The 24,677-nt window shown below is 44.6% G+C and overlaps 1 protein-coding gene across 2 annotated transcripts in view; it reads left to right on the top strand.

Annotated features, from left to right (window-relative positions):
* Positions 1-24,677, top strand: part of PRKDC (protein kinase, DNA-activated, catalytic subunit) — a 2,754,228-nt gene that overhangs the window by 105,918 nt on the left and 2,623,633 nt on the right. The gene's annotated exons all lie outside the window — the stretch shown is intronic.

Genomic DNA, 24,677 nt, shown 5'->3' on the forward strand with positions numbered 1-24,677 from the left:
CAGAAGACAGCACGTTCACGTCTTCCCCTATCTGGACGATTGGCTGATAAAAGCCACGTCCTACCAACAATGTGTGCAACATACCGCCGCTACGGTCCAACTACTTCACCAGCTAGGTTTCACGGTGAACCATCAAAAATCCCACCTGGTACCATCACACACAAAACAAGATCTCGGAGCCACCATAGACGCCTCAAAAGCCATAGCCTAGCCCAATCCTGCCAGGATTGCAAAAATACAGGCTCTGCGTCAAAAATTCCTATTTCAACACTCTCTCCCAGCAAGAGTGTTTATGCAGCTTATAGGGATGATGGCCTCTTGCATCTTTATAGTGCCCCATGCAAGACTCCAAATGCGTCCACTCCAAGAGTGCTTAGCGTGCCAGTGGAACCAGGCCCAGGGACAACTGACAGATCTGGTGTTGGTAGACGGTCGCACCCATCGCTCTCTGCAGTGGTGGAACACCACAAAACTTTCCAGAGGTCGACCGTTCCTGGACCCGGTCCCACAAATAATCCTAACAGCAGATGCATCGCTCTCCGGCTGGGGAGCTCATCTGTTACATCTCACAGCACAGGGCACATGGATGCCGCAACAGAAGTTACTCCACATCAACCATCTGGAGTTACTGGCGATCTTCCTCGCCCTAAAATCCTTCCAAGCGCAGATTTCAGGCAAGGCAGTCCTCATTCGCACAGACAACATGACTGCCATGTACTACATTCAAAAACAGGGGGGCACACACTCTCCACAGCTCCCTGTTAGCACAGAGCATATGGAGATGGGCAATTCCACAAAAGATTTTTCTCCTAGCCCAACACGTCCCAGGAGTACAAAACACCGTGGCAGATCTGCTCAGCAGACAGACACAGCAGATCCACGAGTGGGAACTTCACCCACAAGTTCTTCACCCGTTCTTTCAGAAGTGGGGGCATCCACACATAGACCTATTCGCCACCCACAAACAAAAAATTCCCAAGCTTCGCCGCCAGATATCCACACCCATTGTCCAAAGGCAATGCGATATGGATGAACTGGTCAAACAAATTTGCATACGCTTTTCCACCTCTCCCACTAATTACATTAGTGGTGCGAAAGCTACAACAGCATTCCCTAACTCTGATCCTAGTAGCTCCAACATGGGCCAGACAACCGTGGTACACCACACTGCTGGAACTCTCAGTAGTACCACACCAAAAGCTACGCCTCTCACCATGCCTCTTAACCCAGAACCATGGAGAGATCAGGCACTCTGACCCAGCTCAACTCAACCTTGCGATCTGGCTCCAAAGGTCCTAGAATTTGGATACCTTAACCTTCCCCCTGATTGCATGAAAATTATCAGGGAAGCTAGACGCCCTACTACTAGGGCGTGCTATGCAGCAAAGTGGAAAAGATTTGTTGTTTACTGCCACAACAAAGCAATCAATCCTTTAAATGTATCCATACAGCACATTATATGTTATTTACTCCATTTACAAAGGTGTAACCTAGCATATACTTCCATTCGGTTACACCTCGCTGCAATTGCTGCTTATTTACAGAATAGGCAGCACCTCTCACTTTTCAAAGTGCCTGCCATCAAAGCCTTTATGGAAGGCCTCAAAAGAGTAATTCCACCCAGAGTGCCACCCTCACCTGTTTGGAACTTGAATATAGTCCACCCCCTTTCGAACCATTACATAAATGCGAGCTGCAATTTCTCACATGGAAAACAGCTTTTCTAGTGGCCATCACTTCCCTCAGAAGAGTTAGTGAAATACAGGCACTCACTATACAGGAACCTTTTCTTCAGATGCATCACAACAAGGTTGTACTCCGCACCAATCCCAAATTTCTACCCAAGGTCATTTCTCCATTTCATCTAAACCAGTCGGTAGAATTACCAGTCTTTTTCTCGCAACCCCAAACAGTTGCGGAAAGAGCCTTACACACACTGGATGTTAAAAGGGCTTTACTTTACTACATCCAAAGAACACAACCTTTCAGGAAAACCAAACAGCTATTTGTCTCCTTCTCCCCACCACACAAAGGCAACCCTATTTCTAAATCAGGGATAGCTAGGTGGATTGTAAAATGCATACAGATTTGCTACCACAAAGCAAAACGAACGCTATCTGTTCCCCCTAAAGCCCACTCTACAAGGAAGATAGGGGCTTCTATGGCTTTCCTAGGGAACATACCACTAGATGACATCTGCAAAGCAGCGACATGGTCAACACCGCACACCTTCACAAAACATTACTGTGTAGATGTGCAAACCAAGCAACAAGCTAGTGTAGGCCAAGCTGTACTAAAGACACTGTTTCAAACAACTGCAACGGATGCCGGTGGTCGCCGCTAGGGTTGGGTACTGCTATATAATCTATGCACAGTGTATAATCTGCAGCTCATATGCCTCGAACGGAATATGCTACTTACCAGTATGCATCTGTTCTTGGCATGTAGAGCTGCAGATCTATACACGCCCACCCGCCTCCCCGGCTACCTGTATCCGTTCCAGTCTTATCTTATTTAGATACAATACACATGGGTTTCTTCACTGTTACTACTACGCTCCATCTTTCCCTGCTGGCGAAAAACAATCTGAGGATGGAGCCGAAGCCCATGCGCAATACGAACCAGAGGAGGAGTCACCGAACTCGTGACTTCCAAAGACTTTCCAAGAGGAAAAACAAACTGCAAACATCTGGGCCTAACACCAGATGGCGATCTATGCACAGTGTATAGATCTGCAGCTCTACATGCCAAGAACAGATGCATACTGGTAAGTAGCATATTCCTTTTATTAGAAGAACCCTCCCCCTCCAACCTAGTTGGTAGCATGCTTCATCATTGGGTTCCCACCTGGGATGCCAAGTGCCTCCCAGGTGTGCTTCGACACCTGAATTGCAGCGGAGCCGGATTTTCTGAGCAGTGTCAGTGGGTGATAGGTGGTTCGAGTTAAAATTGCCTCTAAGATCCCCCTCTATATTAGGGTGACCTAATTCTTTATTGGTGGGGTCGTAGGGCAAGATTAAAAGGATTAAGAATGGATGTTGTATGAGATTTTAATTGATCTCAAAACATCACTGTGTTGGTCTACATGTTTCAGCCTCCAGCACTGATTAGCTAGGCTTTCTTCAGGACCAATGAAGCAAATTCACTCGCTAAGGTGTATTTCGTTGTGAGTAGTGAACCGAAAACTTACGGTTTAGCTAAATACGAATCACCTGTAAAACAAGATTCATGGGATTAATACAGGTTACAGTCATTTGTGAGAATCCCTGCAATGCAGTAAATTGCAACAAAGACCGTTACGTGCCCTTAATGTGTGAACACTACCATCACTAGTATCCCTGGATAGTTAGTGTTTCCATTCGCTATAATGACGACGGCCTGCGTCATTGTGCTTTTTCATCCAAAAAGTGTAAGGCCGTGTGCATGCATAGTTCGCGTATTTTTCAAACTGTCGTCACAATTATTTAAGTGATATACAATCAGAGAAGCACCTAATAATGCTGCTTCTTCAGATGCGCCCCATGTTTGTGCGGGCTATAGGATTAAGAGTGATCAAATTACATAAAAACAGCATCCCTTTTCCACACGCGTTTGTGCCAGGCAGTAAAGAAATTGTCAAGGAATCAATAAATGGATCTTACAGTTATCGCAAGTTCGCAATATCTCATGGATCTCAACAGGGGGCGCTGTCTTATTGTCAAATCCTATTTTGGCCCAGTCTGGAAATCCCAGAGATGATCGGGTGGCCCTCTGACTGCCGTTAAATACATTCCTACCAAAAAAGCAATCACTTCTCATCACGTGGGTACGGCGGGCGTGGTGACGTCAATGCGTTCTGGTCAGGTGCTTTCCGGAGACAGGGGTCTTTGAGAGTTAACTCCCTGTGTGCTGATACTTCTTAAGGCAGATATTTCATTGTTCTCGTTACTCGCGCCCGAGTTATGAGAATGGATCAGCATTATCTATTCTATCTATCTAGCTCAGCTGTGGTAGCCATCAGCTTGGGCAGTGGTAAGATGTAACATATTAAAATGGTAAATCCCATTTACGTGTATGTGTCAGAACCTTAGTTTTTGCTAGCCAACTGGAACCTCACTGTTAACTGTAATCCAACGACAGGGTTTATTTAGGAGTTGACTCCCTGTGTACCGATTTTTTTATTTTTATATTCTGGTAACTCGAGCCCGAATTATGAGAATGGATAAACATACATATCGTTCCATTACCCATTCTTTCTGTCTAGCCCAGCCGTGAAGGCCATCAGCTAAGGCAGTGGCAAGGTGTAACATGATAATGGCATATTTATGGCTAGTCATTGACTGTTAATTTTAAGACTGATTTGTAAATCTGCACATGGGTGTGTTTGTCATCTCTGGTTTAGTGCATTCCATTGAATATTGTAATTAAGACCCTATTTGTGTGTCAAGTCTGTAGATCCATATTTGTTCTTTATCCAAGAGTTGCAGTTGATTGTCTCCAGAGCTAATTTGTTCAATTACGACCCATTTAAGGTCGTCACAGGTGTGCCCAGTCTTTAAAAAATGATCTGTCATTTTGATTATGTTCTGGTTACATGTTACTCTGATGTTCCCCTGTTCTCAATTTGACCTTTCTACTGGTCATTCCGATGTAACGTAAGTTTCAAGGACATGTGAGCATATAGACCACATTGGTAGAGTTGCAATTGGTGTGGGACCTTAAATGCCAAATTTTGTCAGGTTCTAGATTCAAGAGATTAGTGGTAATCGTGAGGTGGCAGACACTACAGTTGCCACATGGGTAGTGTCCAGTCACATTTGGTAGTCCCCAGGCGTTCAATACAGTCCTCGTGGTTTGTTGAGTGTTCTTTTTTGGGCGGGTGGACACTAGGGTATCCTTTAAACTTTGCCTTTTTATACGAGAATAGCGGTTTTCCCATTTCAAATTTCCTGTTTGCAGTATGCGCTAGTGTCTGTTGATGGATTTGGATACTTGGTTAGAGATAGTGCTGAAAGTCGCAACACAGGTCAGAGGAATTTCATTCACTGTTCTGGAGGTGTGTTCCAGAAGTGCATCCCTCTGTTGGTTGCGTGCCTGTTTTTGAGAGGTCTTTATTATCTTGTTGGGATACCCGCGGGCTCTCAATTTGTTTGAGAGGTCTTTTACTTGAGTCTCATAGTCCCCCAATTTACTACAGTTCCTTCTGAGACTGAGAAACCGTCCATAGGGAAGATTTTCTCGCAGAGCCCTTGGGTGAAAGCTATCGAATTTGAGGAGTGTGTTTTTTGCTGTGGGTTTTTGGAAGGTCTTGGTCTCCAATCTTCCATTTTTATTGGTAATGGTGATATCCAAAAAAGTGATCTTTTCGTTGTCAGTATAATGAGTGAACCTTAGATTTCTGTCACAGTTGTTAATCCATAGTAGGAAGATAGATAGGGTCTCTTGTGGGCCTTGCCATACCATCAAGATGTCGTCTATGTACCTTTTCCAGAAGATGATATATTTTCCAAATGGGTTGCTAGTGTGGAGAATGTATGTTTTCTCAAACTCATATATGTAAAGGCCTGCCACACTAGGGGCAAAAGTGCTGCCCATCGACGTTCTGTATGTTTGTAGAAAGAGCTCTCCCTCAAATTCAAAAAAATTCTCTTTAAGGGATAGTTTCACACATTCAATGATAAAGTACTTCAGTGTATTGAACTCCCAGGCGGCTCCTGCTAGGGCTCTTCTTATGACCTCAATGGTGTCATTTTGGGGGAGGCTTGTGTACAGACTTTCAATGTGTAGGCTTGCTAGTATGCTTGTGCCTTTATCCATACTTATGTCTTTAAATAGGTTTAGTAAGTCCTTGGTATCCTTTAGATATGTCGGATTGGCTTGAACTAGAGGCTTCAGGAAAAAATCACAAAGGCGGGTCAGGAGTTCTAGTGTAGAGTTAATATCTGAAACGGTGGTGGGCTGTGTTTCTTATGTATCTTGGTTAGAGTGTGAAAGTAGGGAATTTTTCTTTCCCTAGTGCTTAGGAAGTCCTCTTCCAGTTTTGAGATGTGTCCGTTCAGTTCCGCATCAGTGATCATTGTTTGTATTTTGTTGCGTAGTTCATCTGTGGGGTCTGTTAGGAGTGGTTTGTCATTCTTTTTATCCTCTAGGAGGCGTCTACACTCTCTTTGGTAGTCTTGTTTAACTTGTAATACTACTCCCCCCCCCCCCCCCCCTTTGTCTGATTGTTTGATCAAAATTGTGTCCTATTTTTCAGGCTTTTATAGGGCTGCGGACTTCTCTCTACTCATATTGTGGCAGGTCTCCCGTTTTTCCATGTTTTCAATATCATTGAAAACTGCTTGTTCAAAAGCAAGAAGTTCTACTGGAGCTGTGTAAGGAGGGGGGAGAAGGTAGATTTTAAATTGAGCCCCGTATCACCGAAACTGGTGGTAGGCTCTCTGGGGTTCTGTTTTTCAAAAAAATGCTTTTAATTTCAGTTTTCTGAAAAATTCAGAGTTCGCAATGTAATTTGAATTGGTCTAGGCGTGCAGTGGGAACGAAGCCCAGGCCATTATTCAACACTTATCTTCAATCGGTGTCAGTATCACTGAGGAAAGGTTGGTTACTAGACTCTAGCAGAACAAGCAGTTTTCAATGACATTAAAAACCTGGAAAACCTGGAGACCTTCCACAATACGAGTAGAGAAGAGTCCGCAGCCCTAAAAAAACTTGAAAAATATGACACAATCATGATCAAACAAGCCGACAAAGGGGGACACGTAGTATTACAAGATAAACAAGACTATCAAAGAGAGTGTAGGCGCCTCCTAGAGGACAAAAAGAATAACAAGCCACTCCTAACATACCCCACAGATGAACTACGCAACAAAATACAAACACTGATCACTGATGCGGAACTGACGGACACATCTCTAAACAGGAAGCTGACTTCCTAACCACTGGGGAAAGAAAAATTCCCTACTTTTACACTCTACCCAAGATACATAAGAATCGGAGCCCAATGGTTTCACAGGTATTAACTCTCAACTAGAACCCCTGTCCCGCTTTTGTTATTTTTTCCTTAAGCCTCTAGTTCAAGCCACTGCGACATATCTAAAGGATACCAAGGACTTACTAAACCTACTTAAAGACATAAGTATGTTTATAGACACAAGCATACTAGCAAGTCTAGACATAGAAAGTCTGTACACAAGCCTCCCCCAAGATGACACCATTGAGGTCATAAGAAGAGCCCTTACAGGAGCCGCCTGGGATTTCAATACACAAAGTCCTTTATCATTGAATGTGCGAAACTAGACCTTAAAGAGAATATTTGTTTATTTAAGGGAGAGCTCTTTCTACAGACATACGGAACTTCCATGGGCAGCACTTTTGCCCCTAGTGTGGCAGGCCTTTACGTATATGAGTTTGACCAAACATGCATCCTCAACACTAGCAACCCATTTGGAAAATATATCCTCTTGTGGAAAAGGTACATAGACGACATCTTGATGGTATGACAAGGCCCACAAGAGACCCTTATCTACCTTCCTAGTATGGATTAACAACTGTGACAGAAATCTAAAGTTCATTCATTATATTGACAAAGAAAAGATCACTTTTTTGGATATCACCATCACCAATGAAAATGGAAGATTGGATACCAAGACCTTCCAAAATCCCACAGCAAAAAACACACTCCTCAAATTCGCTAGCTTTCACCCAAGGGCTCTGCGAGAAAATCTTCCCTATGGACAGTTTCTCTGTCTCAGAAGGAACTGTAGTAAATTGGGGGACTATGAGACTCCAGCAAAAGACCTCTAAAACAAACTGAGAGCCCGCCGGTATCCTGACAAGATAATAAAGACCTCTCAAAAACGGGCACACAACCAACAGAGGGATGCACTTCTGGAACACATCTCCAGAACAGTGAATGAAATTCCCCGGACCTGTATAACGACTTTCAGCACCATCTCTAACCAAGTGTCCAAATCCATCAACAGATACTGGCGCATACTGCAAACGGGAAATTTGAAATTTGAATAACCGCTATTCTCCTATAAAAAAGCAAGATATTTAAAGGATACCCCAGTGTCCACCCGTCAAAAAAAGAAAACTGAACAAACCAGGAGGACTTTATTGAACGCCTGGGGACTACCAAATGTGACTGGACACTACCCATGTGGCAATTGTAGTGTCTGCCACCACACAGTTACCACTAAACTCTTGAATCCAGAACCTGACAAAATTTGGTATTTAAGGTCCCACACCAATTGCAACTCTACCAACGTGGTCTATATGCTCACATGTCCTTGTGACTTACGTTACATCGGAAGTACCAGTAGAAAGGTCAAATTGAGAATAGGGGAACATCGGAGTAACATAAGATGTAACCGGAACATGTCCAAAATGACAGATCATTTTTTAAAGACTGGGCACACCTGTGACGACCTTAAATGGGTTGTAATTGAACAAATTTGCAATGGAGACAATCAACCGAAACTCTTGGATAAAGAACAAAGATGGTCTACAGACTCTCGACACAAAAAAACAGGGTCTTAATGACAACATTCCATGGAATGCACTAAACCAGAGATGACAAACACACCCATGTGCAGATTTACAAATCAGTTTTAAAATTAACAGTCATTGACTAGCCAAAAAATATGGATCTGACACATGCACGCAAACTGAGTTTATCATGTTACACCTTACCACTGCTTTAGCTGTTGGCCTTCACAGCTGGGCTAGACAGAAAGAATGGGTAATGGAGCGTTATGTATGTTCGTCCATTCTCATAACTCTGGCTTGAGTTACGAGAATATATAAAACATTCGGCACACAGGGAGTCAACTCCTGAAAAAACCCTGTCATTGGATTAACAGTTAACAGCAAGGTTCCAGTTGGCTAGCAAAAATTAAGGTTCTGACACACACACGTAAAGGGGGTTTACCATTTTAATATGTTACATCTTACCACTGCCCAAGCTGATGGCTACTACAGCCGAGCTAGATAGAAGGAATAGGTAATGGAACCTTCAATTCTCATAACTCGGGCGCGAGTTACGAGAACAACTAAATATCTGCCTTAAGTATCGGCACACAGGGAGTTAACTTTCAAAGACCCCTGTCTTTGGAAAGCATCTGACCGGAACACATTGATGTCACCACTCCCGCCGTACCCACGTGGCAAGAAGTGATTGCTTTTCTGGCAGGAATGTATTTAACGGCAGTCAGAGGGCCACCCGATCATCTCCGGGATCTGCTGACTTTGCCAGAATAGGGTTTAACAATAAGACAGCGCTCCCCGTTGAGATCCATGAGGTATCGGCACTCTGAGTCCCAGGTGGGAACCCGATGATTAAGCATGCCACCAACTAGGTTGGTGGGTGAGGGTTCTTCTAATAAAAGTAATGATTTCCCTGCAATCTTATAGTTCTTTCTAAAGCAGTAATTGTAAGTACGGAACTCTTCCCTCTTTTGTTTCAGTATCATTATATATAGGGGACTAGGACAGACTCCATTCAAAACCCTCCTTCTCTTTGGGTTTTTGTGAGGGTTTGAAGGATGCCTCGATAAATATGTCCAGAAAGTGAAACTTCAGAAGAGATGCAGATATTTTGAAGGGGGAACCCGTTTAGACCTGGGGTTTTCCCCAACTGCATCTGTTATTGCTTCTAACACTTCTACTCTTGACAGGCAGAGATCAAGATTCTCAAAATCTGACCCTGAATGGGTTGGATCGAAAGTTATCCAAGTATATTACTGGCGTTTTTAACCACTGAATGATGTGCTGTATAAGGAAGTTTATAATAGTCAGCAAATGTTGCTGTAATTGTGGGGAAATCAGTCACCCTTCGATCTTCCTATTCATATGTATGCTTTAGGACTATTCTGTAGACAGCCTCATGGTTAGCCAGCCAATACAGGAATGGTTAGCAGCCAATACAGGAATGGTTAGCAGCCAATAGAGGAGCTTACATGCCTGTAGGCAGGGGCGGCTGGTGACATTTGAAAGTGGTGAGGCGTAAAATGATTGGCATACTGCACCATAGCGAGCGTAGCGAGCGAGCCCGAACCACCATAAGGGGGGTTCGTTGCGATTCTCTTCCCGTGAAAAGTTTGAAAAAAGAGAAGGAAAATGGTGCATTTTCAAGCAAATTTGAGAAAGCAGGAAGGTTAATAAAGCAATTGTGGAAGTCCCTCTGTGAACTGTCACTTTTCTCTTTACCTATCTCTCTCCCAGAATTCACCACCTTCACCTGTAAGTGGCTGCGAGCTGCTCTTTCGGCGTCACTCTCTTCCAGTGACACTCTCACTTTCCCATCATCTAAGTATCCCTTCCTACCTTATCTCTTTCGCTATCTCAGCATCTCCCCTCCTCTGTCACTGGCTGGGTGCTGCTGACACTGCCCGGTGACTGTCTCTTGCTGCCCCTTCCATTGTCTCACAACCCCCCATGCTCTCCTCTCCCTATCTTGCTATCTCTTCCTATCTTGTTGCTGTCACGTCCATCTTGCTTGCTATCCCTCCCTGCATCTCAGTATCCCTTCCTTCCTCCCTCGTCTCTTTCTCTGTCTCCGCACCTCCATTCCCCCGTCATAGCAAATGACAAGTAGTTACGACAGAGCATATCTCACACAAGAAGCCACCACTCCATCACCTAAGATGGTCTCACATTACTAGTAGCATACACTTTGTGAGACACATCTGACAACGTGTGGTGCTAGCCACTTCTTTCTAACAGTTAAACTGATGCCTTATTTTCATTCCTAAGCGAAGCGCTACGGTCAGATCACCTTTGCCTCTTAGCCACTGCCCAGATGTAAGAGTTGGGATGAGGTAGCACCTCTATCTCTAAGTTGGTTCTAACTATGGAAACTCGGTGGCCAACAGTGTGCTTTAAAGTACAATCTAATAAACAAAACCCATCAACTTGTGTCAAGAGATATGATGATGATCAAATGTGCTTGAGCAGGATGATAAATAAATCCGTTTTCTCAAAATAGGTTTATATTGTACAGGACCATGTACAAAACTGCCTACATAAACATACCTGTCAGAGCCAAAAAGACCATCAATTACTGTGCAACAGAACTTGACCGTGATTACTGTACCACAGACTGCTCGGCCATGAGAAGCTCTGGCACAGAATGCTTACCCGTCAGGCTGTACCAACTAACTGCCTAGCTAATGTACCACATAATGACAATCCATCAGTTAATGTGCTACTGAAAGCCCGCCTATTTGACTGTAAGACTGCCTTGAACATCCAAACACCCTTAATCACAGCTTCCACAAGGGCCTGACAGATGGCTCTTCTGAACGAGGATTGTCTCAGTGATCAAATGCAACTATCAAGCAGGTACCCAGTGGGTAATCAACACCATATCTAATGATCATTTAGTAGGACCACTGGGTATCAGAGAAGTATCGCAAGAATATGTAGGTTACATAGGTTGGAGTTCTAGCTGATTAACTGCCTGGCCCACACGTAACCTTTTCACGTAAAAACGCATAAATACAGATGTATGCATCTCTTATTCAAGTGTATCTGCAGTGCAGCTATGTGGTCAAAGGTGGCATGTTAGCATGGTAAGAGACCGAAAAAACCTTAAATTTAAAATAAAGAACTAAGCACGAGCTCAAAATTAATTGTACCGTTCATATAGGTCCACTCTTAGTCCAGACTATAGCATTTGAAAGGCAGTGAATAAAACAGGACAGATGTGTGAAATTGATTCTCATCAACCATGTGAACATTTTGGAGTCTGCATATGATAGCTTGGAGTTAGAAAAGATACTTATGTTCTATGCACCAGCTTTGATCAAGGGACACAATCAGTTAAAAAAAAAAAAAGTTTAATTAAGTTGATATTCTGCATACAGACTGGTAGAAGTGGCGGTGTGTTGGCAACACTTGAGCAATAAAAGTGAATAGTCTGCATCAAGTACACACTAATAGGTACCAAAATATAATGGGATTTAATAGTATGTGTACTATGTGGTTAAAGAGCACACATGAAAATACCATCCCTATGCGCAGTAATTCTAATTGCTTCCTTGCTATGGATTGTTTCTATGGGTGCTAATGAGTTGGGCCTGCAGGGTGGAGGGATGGGCCTGAGCAAGGTGGTATTTCTACTTAACTCCATAATTTTGAAGCTGATATAGGCATATGATCCAAGCCTGGGCAAAGTTTTGAACTATACCAGCGTAACTTGCACAATTTTGCGAATTTTCCATTAAGCTTGTTACACTGAAATTACACCAATATGTAGTCCCATAATTATGCTGCCATTTGCAGAGGAAATGTAGCTAAAATATAGCAGTAAGTGACAGATTAGCATTTTGCAAATATATTCACACAATTTCCCCAAATTTTGTTTAATTACACAAAAGCAAATTTTGCAAATTGCTCACACCCATAATATGAGCATGTAGGTATGACCTTCGGTTAGCTGATTCAGGTAAATTTTGGAAACTGGCAACTGCTTTTTTTCTCCCTTTCTTTTAAATAGGGACGCACTGTGCGCTATTCTAACTTTCACAAATGCCCGTCCACAAGAAGTTGGTCTGATATCCACTTTCTCTTAAGTCAGACAAAGATTAAAGACATCTCTCTGCCGCTACATAGAAATATCGAACTTTCCCCTTCAGTCACCTCCTTACAAATGCTTACAAGGGCACTTTGGTATCCATTAGGAGAAACCTAAATAATAAATTGCAGATTCCGAGTGGGCAGATCCATCCAAAGTGACCTCACTGCAAGAGAAGTTTAGTGAGCGACAAAGGCCAGATACCCAGGGCAAATCAGGATGAAGTTGGCAAAAAACCACTAAGCAAACTATTTACATATACATCGATTCTCTTTACTTTACGGTTTATACCAGCAATAATGACCTCAGAGGCAGGCATTTCCTGGTACGCAATGCCCCAGGGACCTAATGGATTTAAGAGGAATCCTATTTACCAAAATCGAATTAGTACACTCACCTAAAACATTTTTTGACCCACACCACTTCATGACTTCACCATCACAGAAGTTCAAACCAAGCACTACAATGAAGTGAAGCGGAACCTTCGACTTAAAGCAAACATATTCTGATATAGCTTTATTTTATATATGCAAATAACCACGTCAGAACCATTCACATTTTTATGCGGTGATTGTTTGTGATAGAACTGATCCACATACTTTGAATTGCAAACCAATAAATTATCTTACTTATTACAAAATATGCTGATGTAATTTGAAATTAACACTCCTCTCCCTAGAGCAAATTATATATGTCAACCCAAGGACACCAAAGATGCAGTCGCGGCTCGGGCGGGGGAGGGGGGGGGGGGAGTGTTGCGCGGGGGGGTTGTTAAAATAAATTTTAAAAAATCCTTATCCTACCTGAGGTTCTGAGCACGTCCGCGCCGCCTCGGGTCCATACGTTGGCGCCTACAGCCCCTCTCAGCCAATCCTGGCACTGCCAGCAGCGCCAGGATTGGCTTAGGGCACGGTTACTGCTTGCCCGCCTGCCCATTAGGTGACCGAGGTTTGAGCCTTTGCTCAACCCTCGGTCTCCTAATGGGCATGCGCCAGCCAGAGCAGACACAAGTGCGCATGACTGGGCACGGAGCGAAAATTCGCTCACCTTCCCCAATCATGCGCACTTGTGCTGCTGCCTGTTGCCCCTGCCTGGTCTGTCTGACAATCATGTCAGTCAACATGACGTCGGACCGCCCACCCCCGGGTGGGCGGTCCGACGTCATGCTGACTGACATGATTGTCAGTTCTCCTCTTTGAACTTAAGTAAACGGATTCAGTTTACTTAAGTTCAAAGACGCCGACGCTGCATGCGACGCTGCGTGCGCCGACGCTGCATGCGACGCTGCGTGCGGGGGGGCTACGCCCCAATGGACGCACCGCTACTGCCTGTAGGAAAGTGCCCCTTTTTGTCATGGTCACCCCCACATGTTGCCACTGATACTGATGTTTTTCGACTGATCACCAGTTGGAAAGAACTTTAGTATCCCTTGTAAGTCCCTAGTAAATGGTACCCAGGGCATGGGTACTAAAAAGGATCCCTAAGGGCTGCAGCATGTCTTATGCTACCCTAAGGCACCCATACAAAACTTATATGCAACACTGCCATTGCAGAATGTGTGAAACGATGCAAAACCTTGTGAAAACACGGTATGGCTCACTCCCTGTGTGCCATGCCCAAGTACACTGCGCTTATTATATGTAAGTCACCCCTACAACAGGCCTGGCTTATAGCCCTAAGGCAGGGTGCATTATGATGGATGTGAGGGAATTTCTGCATGAGCAGATATGCCCCTGTGATGCCTAGCACCATTGCTATGGCATTGCGAGTGATCAGGCAGACATCTTAGAAATATGTACTGGATACTGATCATTATGAGTTACCCAGCTACATAATGGCTGTACTGAAAATAATGATGTTTAATATCCGACACCTAGTAGATGCCAGTAGTGGATTTATTATGATCTGGCCAAGAGGGCACCTTCGATGTGCTCCCTGAAAACCTACTAGTCTCTTAGTGTGCTTACTGACTGGTACCAACCACGCTGCCACCACAGTTTCTGACCACTTACAGGTGAAAGTTAGCACTAACAGAGGTCAGAAACAATGCCTGGTCCCGAGGAAGGTGTTCACACCTCCTCCAGCAGGATGGCTAGTGATTTAGCATATCGAGGTCAGAGGCTTAAAAGCCTCTGCCACATTTGATATTCGACCCCGGCTTCCTCCTAGGCCTGGGAATCCTACCCCCTTTCCTGAGGCTCATTTGGCACCAAGACAAGTGGGAAAATTAACTAGTCAGGAGTTGTGTTCACTCTCAGGCTAGTTACACCCCTAAGGTTGGCGCCCAAAGTGAACATAGAAAGAAGATTTCCACCATTTTGATTTTTGGTGGCATTAGAAACTCTGGGTCAGGGTTATGGCACCTCCTCACAGGAGGGGGTGATATGGGGGGTGTAGTCGCCCCAGAGGTAAGTAACCTTTGAGGGTTATCAACACCAGAACTTTAAATTCTTCTACTGGGAACTGAAGAGGACCAAGAAGAGTTGAAAAGGCGAGAACTGAGGAACAGCATCGGAATTAGTTAAACCCGGCCTGCTACTGTCCCGACAATTGCAAATATTCGACTCGTGCAGCAGCTGTGCATCCTCCTAGAGCAGTGGAGGGCATCCAGCACTTCAGCATCCAGCCGGCATCTCCCTTGAAGTGGAGGACCTACTTGCCTGCAGGCACCGACCACATTGACCAGTTCTGCTGACCACTGATGAAACCGCACCCCAGGTGGAGGTTTCCTATGCTCCCAGAGGTCAGGCCTGTCTCTCCAGTGAGGTTCGAGATGCTGGACCCTACAGGAGATCAGCAGCACCAATAACCTGGGTATGGGAGCCCTTGCAGCAGCCAAGGCTTGCTTGTTGTCCAATCCGGACTCCCAACACCGCCAAGACCAACCAGCCGATGAGGGACATCCGCATGACCGAGGCCAGCATTGAGAGTGGCCCAGGTGTCCTGTTTTTGTCCCCACATCTCAATAGCCACCTTATGGCTTTTATTGATGAACAATTTTGGTTGGACATGTCACAGTTCGGGTTCCGAGAAAAACCACTGAACTGAAACAGCGTTGGTGGCTGCTGTGAACTATATTAGGTGGCTTGTGGATACAGGGCAAGGCGTGGCTCTGATCCTGTTTGATCGGCCTGCTGCCTTTAAGCACCAATTACCTATCCCTGCTGATCGTACGCCTAGGGAATTTGGGTATCACAGACAGGGCTTTGAATCTACTGTCCTCCTTCCTTAAGGATGGATCCCAAAGGGTGACAGTGAACCAATTCCACTCTGACCCGTTTTTCCTGCCTTGTGGGGTGCCGCAGGGCTCATCATTGAGCCCTATGTCTTTTAACCTTTACGTCTCCCCACTTGTCATATTCCGACAACACCCAAATGATTGTGTCAATTTCTAAGGATACAGCAGCTACTGCAGGTAACTTTAACCACTCTCTGAAAGCAGTAGCCGGGTGGATGGAAAAAAAACTGCCTGAAGCTAAAGAGTAGAAGACTGAGGTATTATTATTTGGAACACTACCTTCTATCTGGAGCAATAACTAGTGGCTTGATACACTAGGTACCTTATTAGTTCCAACAGAGCAGGCCAAGAATATAAGGGTGATGCTTTCAGTGGTCCTACAAATCTTCGAAGAATATGGACGGCATGCAGGATACAATATTAACTGGGACAAATCTAGCCTCTATTCGGTGGAGGGACCAATGGACATTCGAGAACTCCGCTGGTGTTTCCAGGTGGACCAAGAAGGCTTCCACTAGCTAGGTCTTTATATCACCACCAATGACGTGGTAAATCTAAACCAGAATATTAGATGTCCTAACGGAATTCCACAAGAATGTAGGAAGATGGAGGCGACTCCCATTAATGATAATGGGCAGAGCTGCCATGTTCAAAATGATTACACTTCTGAAATTGCTTTACATATTACAAAATACATATACCAAGATACCTGAGGCTCAACAATAAACAAAGAACTACGTACACTCCTGTGGAATGGGGCCCACCCGAGGGTGGACACTCCAGTGCAGTCAGTATAATGGGGGAATTTAACTACCTGACATAAGATCGTACTATAGGGCGGCCCACCTGGTGGTAGTTAATGAATGGGGACACACCACATATTACCTGGAATTAATCCAGTTTAGGCACCGCACACATCTTCATTACCTATACAGGGGTAAGGGGACCCGCCAATTGTTGGCAGCCACCCAGAGGACGATAGAAGCCTGGAGAGGAGCTGAGAGGCAAATGAAATGGGACTGAAGACTCATGAAAGACTCCTCTCTGGGAGGGATCGAGACTGCCAAAGATCGGTAAACTCCAGGCCTTCAGACAGTGGGACATAATCGGGATTTCCAAACTGGGGATATCCTAGAAGGAGATAACCTCACCTCCTTTGCCACGCTACAGAACACATATCAACTCAATGACACCCACAGATACTCCTATCTCAGGCTGAGACATGCATGGAGGGAGGAGGGGATAGACACCACAGATATCCTCGAATTTGCACCCCTAGAAGGCAGACTATTGCAGGAAGAAATTCCCATAAAAGCTATTTCATGGACCTACAAAACCTTGGTTAACAACATTCCGGATAAATTGGGACCCCTTAGGAACAAATGGGAAAACATCACTGAACTGCTGGAAGATATCGATTGGGAAGCGGCCCTGATGCACCCAAGAGAGGTGGCCATTAAACTGCAATGCAATTCAAGATTGTCCACAGAGTGTATTTTGACAGAGTACGCCTGCACAACATGGGAAGAGCAGAAACACCTAATTGTTTACGTTGTAAGACGTTACATGGACCATACATTCATACACTCTGGGAATGCAGCTGTATTAAATCCTACTGGGCTCAGATATTGGGGGAACTGAATGGAATACTTGGGGCGCAACTTGAACTAGAGGCCAAATAAATTTTGTTAGTTATCCCCACTAAAATAGACTTACCACGCAGTAAACTTTTATTAAGTAACTTAGGATCGGTGGTGGCCAAAAGGGACACAGCCCTGTATTGGGGAGCTCCAGACCCTCCCACACTGGAAGGCGAGCATGGATCTATACATGGTAGCAGAAAGGGTGATGTATAAAATTCGAGGGTGCCCCCCAAAATTCAGAAAGATCTGGACCCCCTAGATGAAATACTACGGGCTGAAGGTGGCGGAGGGGCTGAAGGTGGCAGAGGAGGAAGACACACCCAACCCAACTTGACGAGACTGGGGAAAGAGAGTTCCAGATGAGGTTACCCCCTTCTTTTCCTTTTTTCCCTCACCATTTAAATGTGACCAACATTGAATGTGGCCCCATGATGACCAAACTGGTTGTAAACTCCATATGCGCTATTGCCGCTCTGTTCAGCTGTTCATGTACTTTCACAATGTCCTGCATCTTTTCATGCAACTCGTGTATCCAACGTATGTGCTGTGCCTGTGTTAATAAAAACATTTTTCTAGAAAAAAGAATATAAGGGTGATCCTGGACAGCGAGCTGACATTGGACCAGCAGGCCAGCTGCACCTCATCAACTGGTGTCTGGATCATCGGAATACTGAAGAAAATCTTTCCGTTTATCCCCCCCTCGGCATGGAGTAGCTCTGGCGTTGGTCATGATAAGGATTGACTATTGTAATGCGCTTTATTTAGATACCAATAACGGTACCTAAGTCAAACTGCAGTCAGAACTTTGGATATACCAAAATGACAATCAATGTCCAAGGGATTACATAATCTGCACTGGCTCCCAATGAAAAAGTGCATCATGTTCAAGGCCCTTTGCATAGCGCACAAGGCCCTTTGCATAGCGCACAAGGCCCTTTACAAGGTCATTCCAGATGGAATCATCAATCAATATTTCTTTATTCGGCAATTCATAAAAAGCCATAAAAGATATTGTTACAGAATTTACAGGTTATAAAATCGTCATATAAAAAACAGTAAATTACAGTAAATTACAGTAAATTCATCACGTTGTTAAAAAGAATAAAAATTTAAAATCATCTCCTTCTTTGACATATATATTTGCAGCATTAGTTGGCCTAAAAGAGTATATAAAAGTAGCATATTTGATCTAGTATAATATAATTATTTCACAGTTTCTTTACCCTAGATTAGGTCTATGCCGTACTATATATTGCAGGAAGTTTGAAACAATATAAACCACCTCTTCCCCCTCAAGTAGCTGTAAATATAATAAAGCAGGGCGGCATGTACGAAGGCCCCTACGCTTTAATAGGGGGATTAAGAGTTTCCTCCGTTGATGCGTGTAGTACTTGCAAAAAAGAATGGTATGAAGAGTTGACTGGGGTGATGTCTCATCACAGGGACATGATGGTAATGTTTTATCCCAGTTATTCTTAAACGGAAAGGTAACGAGGCGGAAAAAGAAGTTCAGTCTAAACCTGACTAGAAGGTACTGTTCATAGGAAGTTATATTATATGTCAGATATGGCTGGATACCAAATGTCGACTGAACTAATAAACAATGTCTAGTTGTTTGTTTCATGACCTCTAAATTGAGTCTAAGCTCATCAAGGTGGTTTTGGCAAAGTTTGTGGAAAGCTTTCCTTGCTATTTGCTGCATCTTGGTCGGGTCTTTATAGTGGTTTTCTAGGCCTAGATCAGTTAGAAAATTTTTAATGTAATTTAGCCACCTTGATCTATGTACGTTATCTAGGGTCCTACAATCTTGGATAATTTGTTGTGTAAAGACTGTGTGTTCGGAAGACCAAATCCTGTGCCATAATAACAGAGGCTGTATTCTCACCAGGTCAGTGACATATGAAAGTCCCAATTCCAAGTGGCAAGCGTAATTGGAGGCTGCCGTAGGTAGGGCTAGTAAATATTTCAAAAAGCCATTTTCAACCACTTGGATAGAATTAGCCGCTACGTGGCCCCATACACCTGCTCCGTATAGGGCGACTGAGAGGCATTTGGCTTTATAAATTTTGATCATCTCAGGGGGGGCTTTTTTCCCTATCTTCCTAGAGAAGTTAGTGAGTGCTGAGGTGGTTCTTGCAAATTGCAATTTCCTTACTTCTACCGCTGGTTTCCAACTGAGTTTTTCGTCCATCATGACGCCAAGATAGGGATATTTGTCCGTTGTTGCTAGTCTTTCGTCATTCAGAAAAATGGACTTAGTTTTATTCTTCCTTTTAACTCCTGCCTTCATGACAAAAGTTTTCCCAACGTTAATTTTGAGGTCAAGGCTTGCCATGAATGAAGCATAACTATTTAAGGCCTTCTGTATTTCATTAGAAGTACGGGCTAGAAGCACAGCATCGTCGGCATACAGGAGGGCCGGGACAGGGCGGTTTGCTACCATTGGGAGATCTTGGGCCCCTTTCAGCATCTCTTTCTCTAAGCCGTTTGTATAAAGGGTAAATAGAAACGGGGCCAGAACACATCCCTGCCTCACGCCCTTCTCCACCCCAAACGGCGCTGTAAGCTCTCCCCCTGTGCCAAACCTTACTCTAGCTGACGCGTCGGCGTAGAGTTCTCTGATGTAAGTTACTGCAGTTTGTTCCAACCCTATGTCTAGTAGGATGGGCCAGAGTTTGGAGTGGCTAACGCAGTCAAAGGCAGATGATAAATCTACGTAGACCATATATAGAGCCCCTTCTTTAATGTTAACATACTTATCAATTAGTAATGATAGATTTAGGGCTTGGTCTACGGTCCCCAATCCTTCTCGAAACCCGTATTGTAGGTCAGATAGAATGTTATTTTTCGCGACCCATTCCTGCAAACCATCAAGTAGTATTCGACCCATCATCTTTCCTGTGGAATCTAAAAGGGAGATGGGACGATAACAGGAGGGTAGGTTGCGGTCTCCCTTCTTAAAGATAGGGACTAATATGGAGCTCTTCCAAGACTCAGGGATGCCAGTAAAAGTCAATGCGTTAAAAACCCTGGTCAGAAAGGGAATCCATAGCTCGGGGTACATTTTGTAGAAGTCTATTGGGACACAGTCAGGGCCGGGTGCCTTGCCTTTTTTACTTGCGTTCAGCGCCCTTTCAACTTGGTCACAAGTAATGGTCATATCAATGGGGAAGGTCGAAGACTGGTGCTCGTGAGAGTCATTTCCTCCAAGGTCTTTTACTGTCGAGTGAGACTTAAAAATTTGAGAAAAGTGCTCTACCCATTGTCTTTCGTCTATAGCAACCTCTATGTTAGGGAGGCTGCCCTTGTCAGTTAAGGATGGTGTTTTTACTACCTTCCAGAAAGTGATATTGTTATTACTAAGGCAACTCTCGTGTAGTTGATCCCAGAGTTGTCGTCTTAGTTCCGTCTTCCGTTCCTTAATGGCGGTGTTATATACTCTCCTTAGAGTAGCTATTTCTGCCCTATCCCTGGGCGTTTTATGTAAGGCGAGTTTTAAATTAGTATGGGCGATGGTACACGAGTGATTGAACCAGCCCTGGCTGCTCTTCTTTGAGCCGTTTTTTTTAACCATTAGGGCATTTTTAATGGTTTGTATCACCAGCCCAAAATTAGCAACAACGTCATGGTTGGGGGTGGTCATGTCCAAGCATTTCATTATGGGTAGATAGGCTTCAGTGATCACGGTAGAAGTTATTTTTCCCGGATCAACTGTGGCCCATTTTAGCGAGTATCCGTTTAATCTTGCTAATTCTAAATTGTTCTGGGTCAGGGCGCTGGAGGTTTTTTTGGTGGGCCCTGTCGAGATTAAAAAGGTTGTACTTATCGGATAATGATCGCTTAGAGCTACCTGATGGGTTTCAAAAGTGAAATCCTTTGATATCAGGCCATTTGTCTGTAAAATGAAATCTATCGTTGAATTGCAACCTCTGCCGTGGAAAGTTGGAGCCAGCATCGGTTTACCATCTGTTAATTTTGATGCAATTCTTAGATCTAAGTTGAAAGTTATTTCATTTAAAAGGCTACCCAACTGTGAATGGGAAAAATGTAGAATGGGGTTTTCGTCCTCATCGATTAATCCGCACAAATGAATGTTTGGGGCAGCACAGATAGACTGGTTAAAATCGCCGCCCCATATGATGGTTACTTCTCGGGTAGACTTTTTTGTTATAGATGTTATTATGGTAAAGATTGAATTAATTTTCCCCATTGCATCCCGATCCGATAGGTTGTTGTAAAAATTAACCAAAAGGAAGTAGTCTCTGGAATTTGGTGTAATACTAAGTAGTTGAAAGTTAGGGTCGAGCGTTATAAGTTTAATATTTTCTAGCTTAATCAGATTTGATAGAAAAATGGTTAAGCCTCCTTTGGCCCTGCCGAACTTGGAATGTTCAGCTGGTGAGAAATAGGTTCTATAGCCTTGAAGGTGGACTTCTGTAGTTAGCCAAGTCTCTTGAAGGCATAATATATTAAAATCTACGATAAAATTAGTCCAAATATCGTTCTCTAGTTTCGAACGTAGACCCGCCACGTTCCAGAATAGAACTGCAATTGTTTGTGTGTTATGAATTTGGGCACTGGTATTTTTAAAATATGTTACAGGTGTCGAGGAAGCCAAACTTGCTGGTCTAGGAGTCTCAGCGTTGTTGTGAGCTGTATGAGGTAGCCCCTCAGAAATTTGACCATTACGTAGAGATAAAGGATAGGGAGGAAGGATGGGTACTTGCCCCTTCCTTATATCATGAAAAAATCCCTGACCATGAACCTCTACAGGGAGTCAATCTATATCCTCAAGTCCTTCGAGGGTCGAAAAACGATTTGATATTGGGATATTAAAGTTGAAAGATCTCGGTCTATTACGAGGAGGGGAGTTTGAGTTGACCAGATTGCTAGCTAGGGGCTGGGGGTAAAAATATGTTAAATCATAGGTTTTTATAGAGCTTTGAGTTTGATTTTGTAACCAGCTAGTTATATAAGTAGTTGCCCTATGATCTCTAAAATTGACGATTATTATGTCACCTGATGTTTCCTTTGGCCGTGGGCCTACCCAGATTAGTCGACGGACGTTCAGAATTTCCCCGTTGATATTAGGAGGGAGCGGCCTATGCTGTCTCAGCCAGTGCATCACCTTGTTTTTTAAATCATAGTAGCCCTCCCTTTTCCCTAAGTCCAATGGCGGGACTCCTGTCAAGACTACGACGTAGGGTACTGCTTCTGGGGGTAGATTTATGTGTTTGCAATTTAAATCTTGATTGTGACTGAGAGGGGTGTCAGCAGCTACAATATCCCGTTTCTTACTTGGGTTGGTAGGTTTGGTGTTATCAGTGCTCTGGCTTTGAGCAGTGTCGATATTGTTCTTTGTACCTAGCTGCGAATGATTTGGAGTTTCCTTAGTAGATGGCTTTATGGATCTTTTTACAGCTAAATTACTTTTATTTGTTGCTCGGGATGAAATAAGGTCAACAGGACTTTTCATTGCTGGGATAGTTGGATGTAATAGTAGTGATTCAAGTTGATCACTATTTGTTTGCGCCAGCTTTGCTAGTGAATCTAATTGTGTAGACAAACCCTTTATTCTTTCTAAGACAGGAAGAACGAGGGATTTTACCAGGGTTTCTAATCGGCCCATCAGTTCGTTGGTGATTACGTCGTGAGTACGAGTATTGCCTAGAGAACTGAGGTCATTGGTGTGTTTTGTGCTCCGAGGATTAATAACCTCTTTTTGAACTTTTTTGCTCTGGTTGACGTTTTTTGAGCATCTCCTCCTTTTCTTTGAGGGAGGAGGGAGGATAGTGGTGATTGATTGTGTAGGCTTAATCTGTTCAGGAATGGTGGCAATAAACCTGAGGGGTGATGCGGTGGATGGTACGCTGTCAGAGGGATCTTTGGAATGTGGTTTAAGAGCCAATGATGGTGAGCAAGCGTGAGAGTGAACTAAAGATGTAGACTCGATGATAAGTGAAGCTGTCGTAGAGTCGCTAGACGTATCATGTATTATGGAGGGAACAGAAATTGTTGGATTCGGGGACAATGCGGATCGAATGGGTCCGAGTGAGGAACGCTTATTTTGTATGAGTTCAGCCGAGAGGCGTCTCTCTACTATAGCAATTTCTTGCTCCAGGACAGAGGCAGCCCTGGTAATGAAGCTATCTAGGGTGCCACGCACAGAGCCTCCCAGTAAAGTTCTGTTCCTTGTGCTGGGTGTAGCCATAATGAGTGTTTAGTTATGCTACAGTAAGCTTGGGTTATATCAAACGCTAGTGTGAGTGGGTCGAGCCTGGGAGAGAATAGGTGTTACGCAGTTATCATACAACAAATACAATCTACCATGTCCGTAGGTCAATGGCTACCTCTCGTCTTTTTGGTCCGATCGTCAGGGAGGTGGGCCCGCCCAGCCTCTTCCTGCCCCTGACGGCCACAGACGGCCCGCCCTCTGCCCGGGCTCAGCCCGGCGACGCCCGCGCGCGTCCCGCGACGCGAAGGAAGCGGCGGATTTTAAAGCGCCTCCTGGCGCGGGAAAGGTTGTGGGCGGGTCTCTTGATGCGCAGGCTGCTGGGTAACGTAGTTCGACCCCACTCGGCGGCCGCTGATGGTAGTTGCGGCGGCGGGGGACGAAGGGTGCAGCGAAACAGAATGCGCCAAGCACTGGGCACACAGAGCAGCAAAGGTCAATTCAGGAAACAGCAAACAGGCAACCCGCTCTGCCAAGGAAGCGGCGGATTTTAAAGCGCCTCCTGGCGCGGGAAAGGTTGTGGGCGGGTCTCTTGATGCGCAGGCTGCTGGGTAACGTAGTTCGACCCCACTCGGCGGCCGCTGATGGTAGTTGCGGCGGCGGGGGACGAAGGGTGCAGCGAAACAGAATGCGCCAAGCACTGGGCACACAGAGCAGCAAAGGTCAATTCAGGAAACAGCAAACAGGCAACCCGCTCTGCCAAGGAAGCGGCGGATTTTAAAGCGCCTCCTGGCGCGGGAAAGGTTGTGGGCGGGTCTCTTGATGCGCAGGCTGCTGGGTAACGTAGTTCGACCCCACTCGGCGGCCGCTGATGGTAGTTGCGGCGGCGGGGGACGAAGGGTGCAGCGAAACAGAATGCGCCAAGCACTGGGCACACAGAGCAGCAAAGGTCAATTCAGGAAACAGCAAACAGGCAACCCGCTCTGCCAAGGAAGCGGCGGATTTTAAAGCGCCTCCTGGCGCGGGAAAGGTTGTGGGCGGGTCTCTTGATGCGCAGGCTGCTGG

This window comes from Triturus cristatus, chromosome 5_1 (genome assembly GCF_964204655.1).
Source record: "Triturus cristatus chromosome 5_1, aTriCri1.1, whole genome shotgun sequence".
In the NCBI taxonomy this organism is placed as follows: domain Eukaryota; kingdom Metazoa; phylum Chordata; class Amphibia; order Caudata; family Salamandridae; genus Triturus; species Triturus cristatus.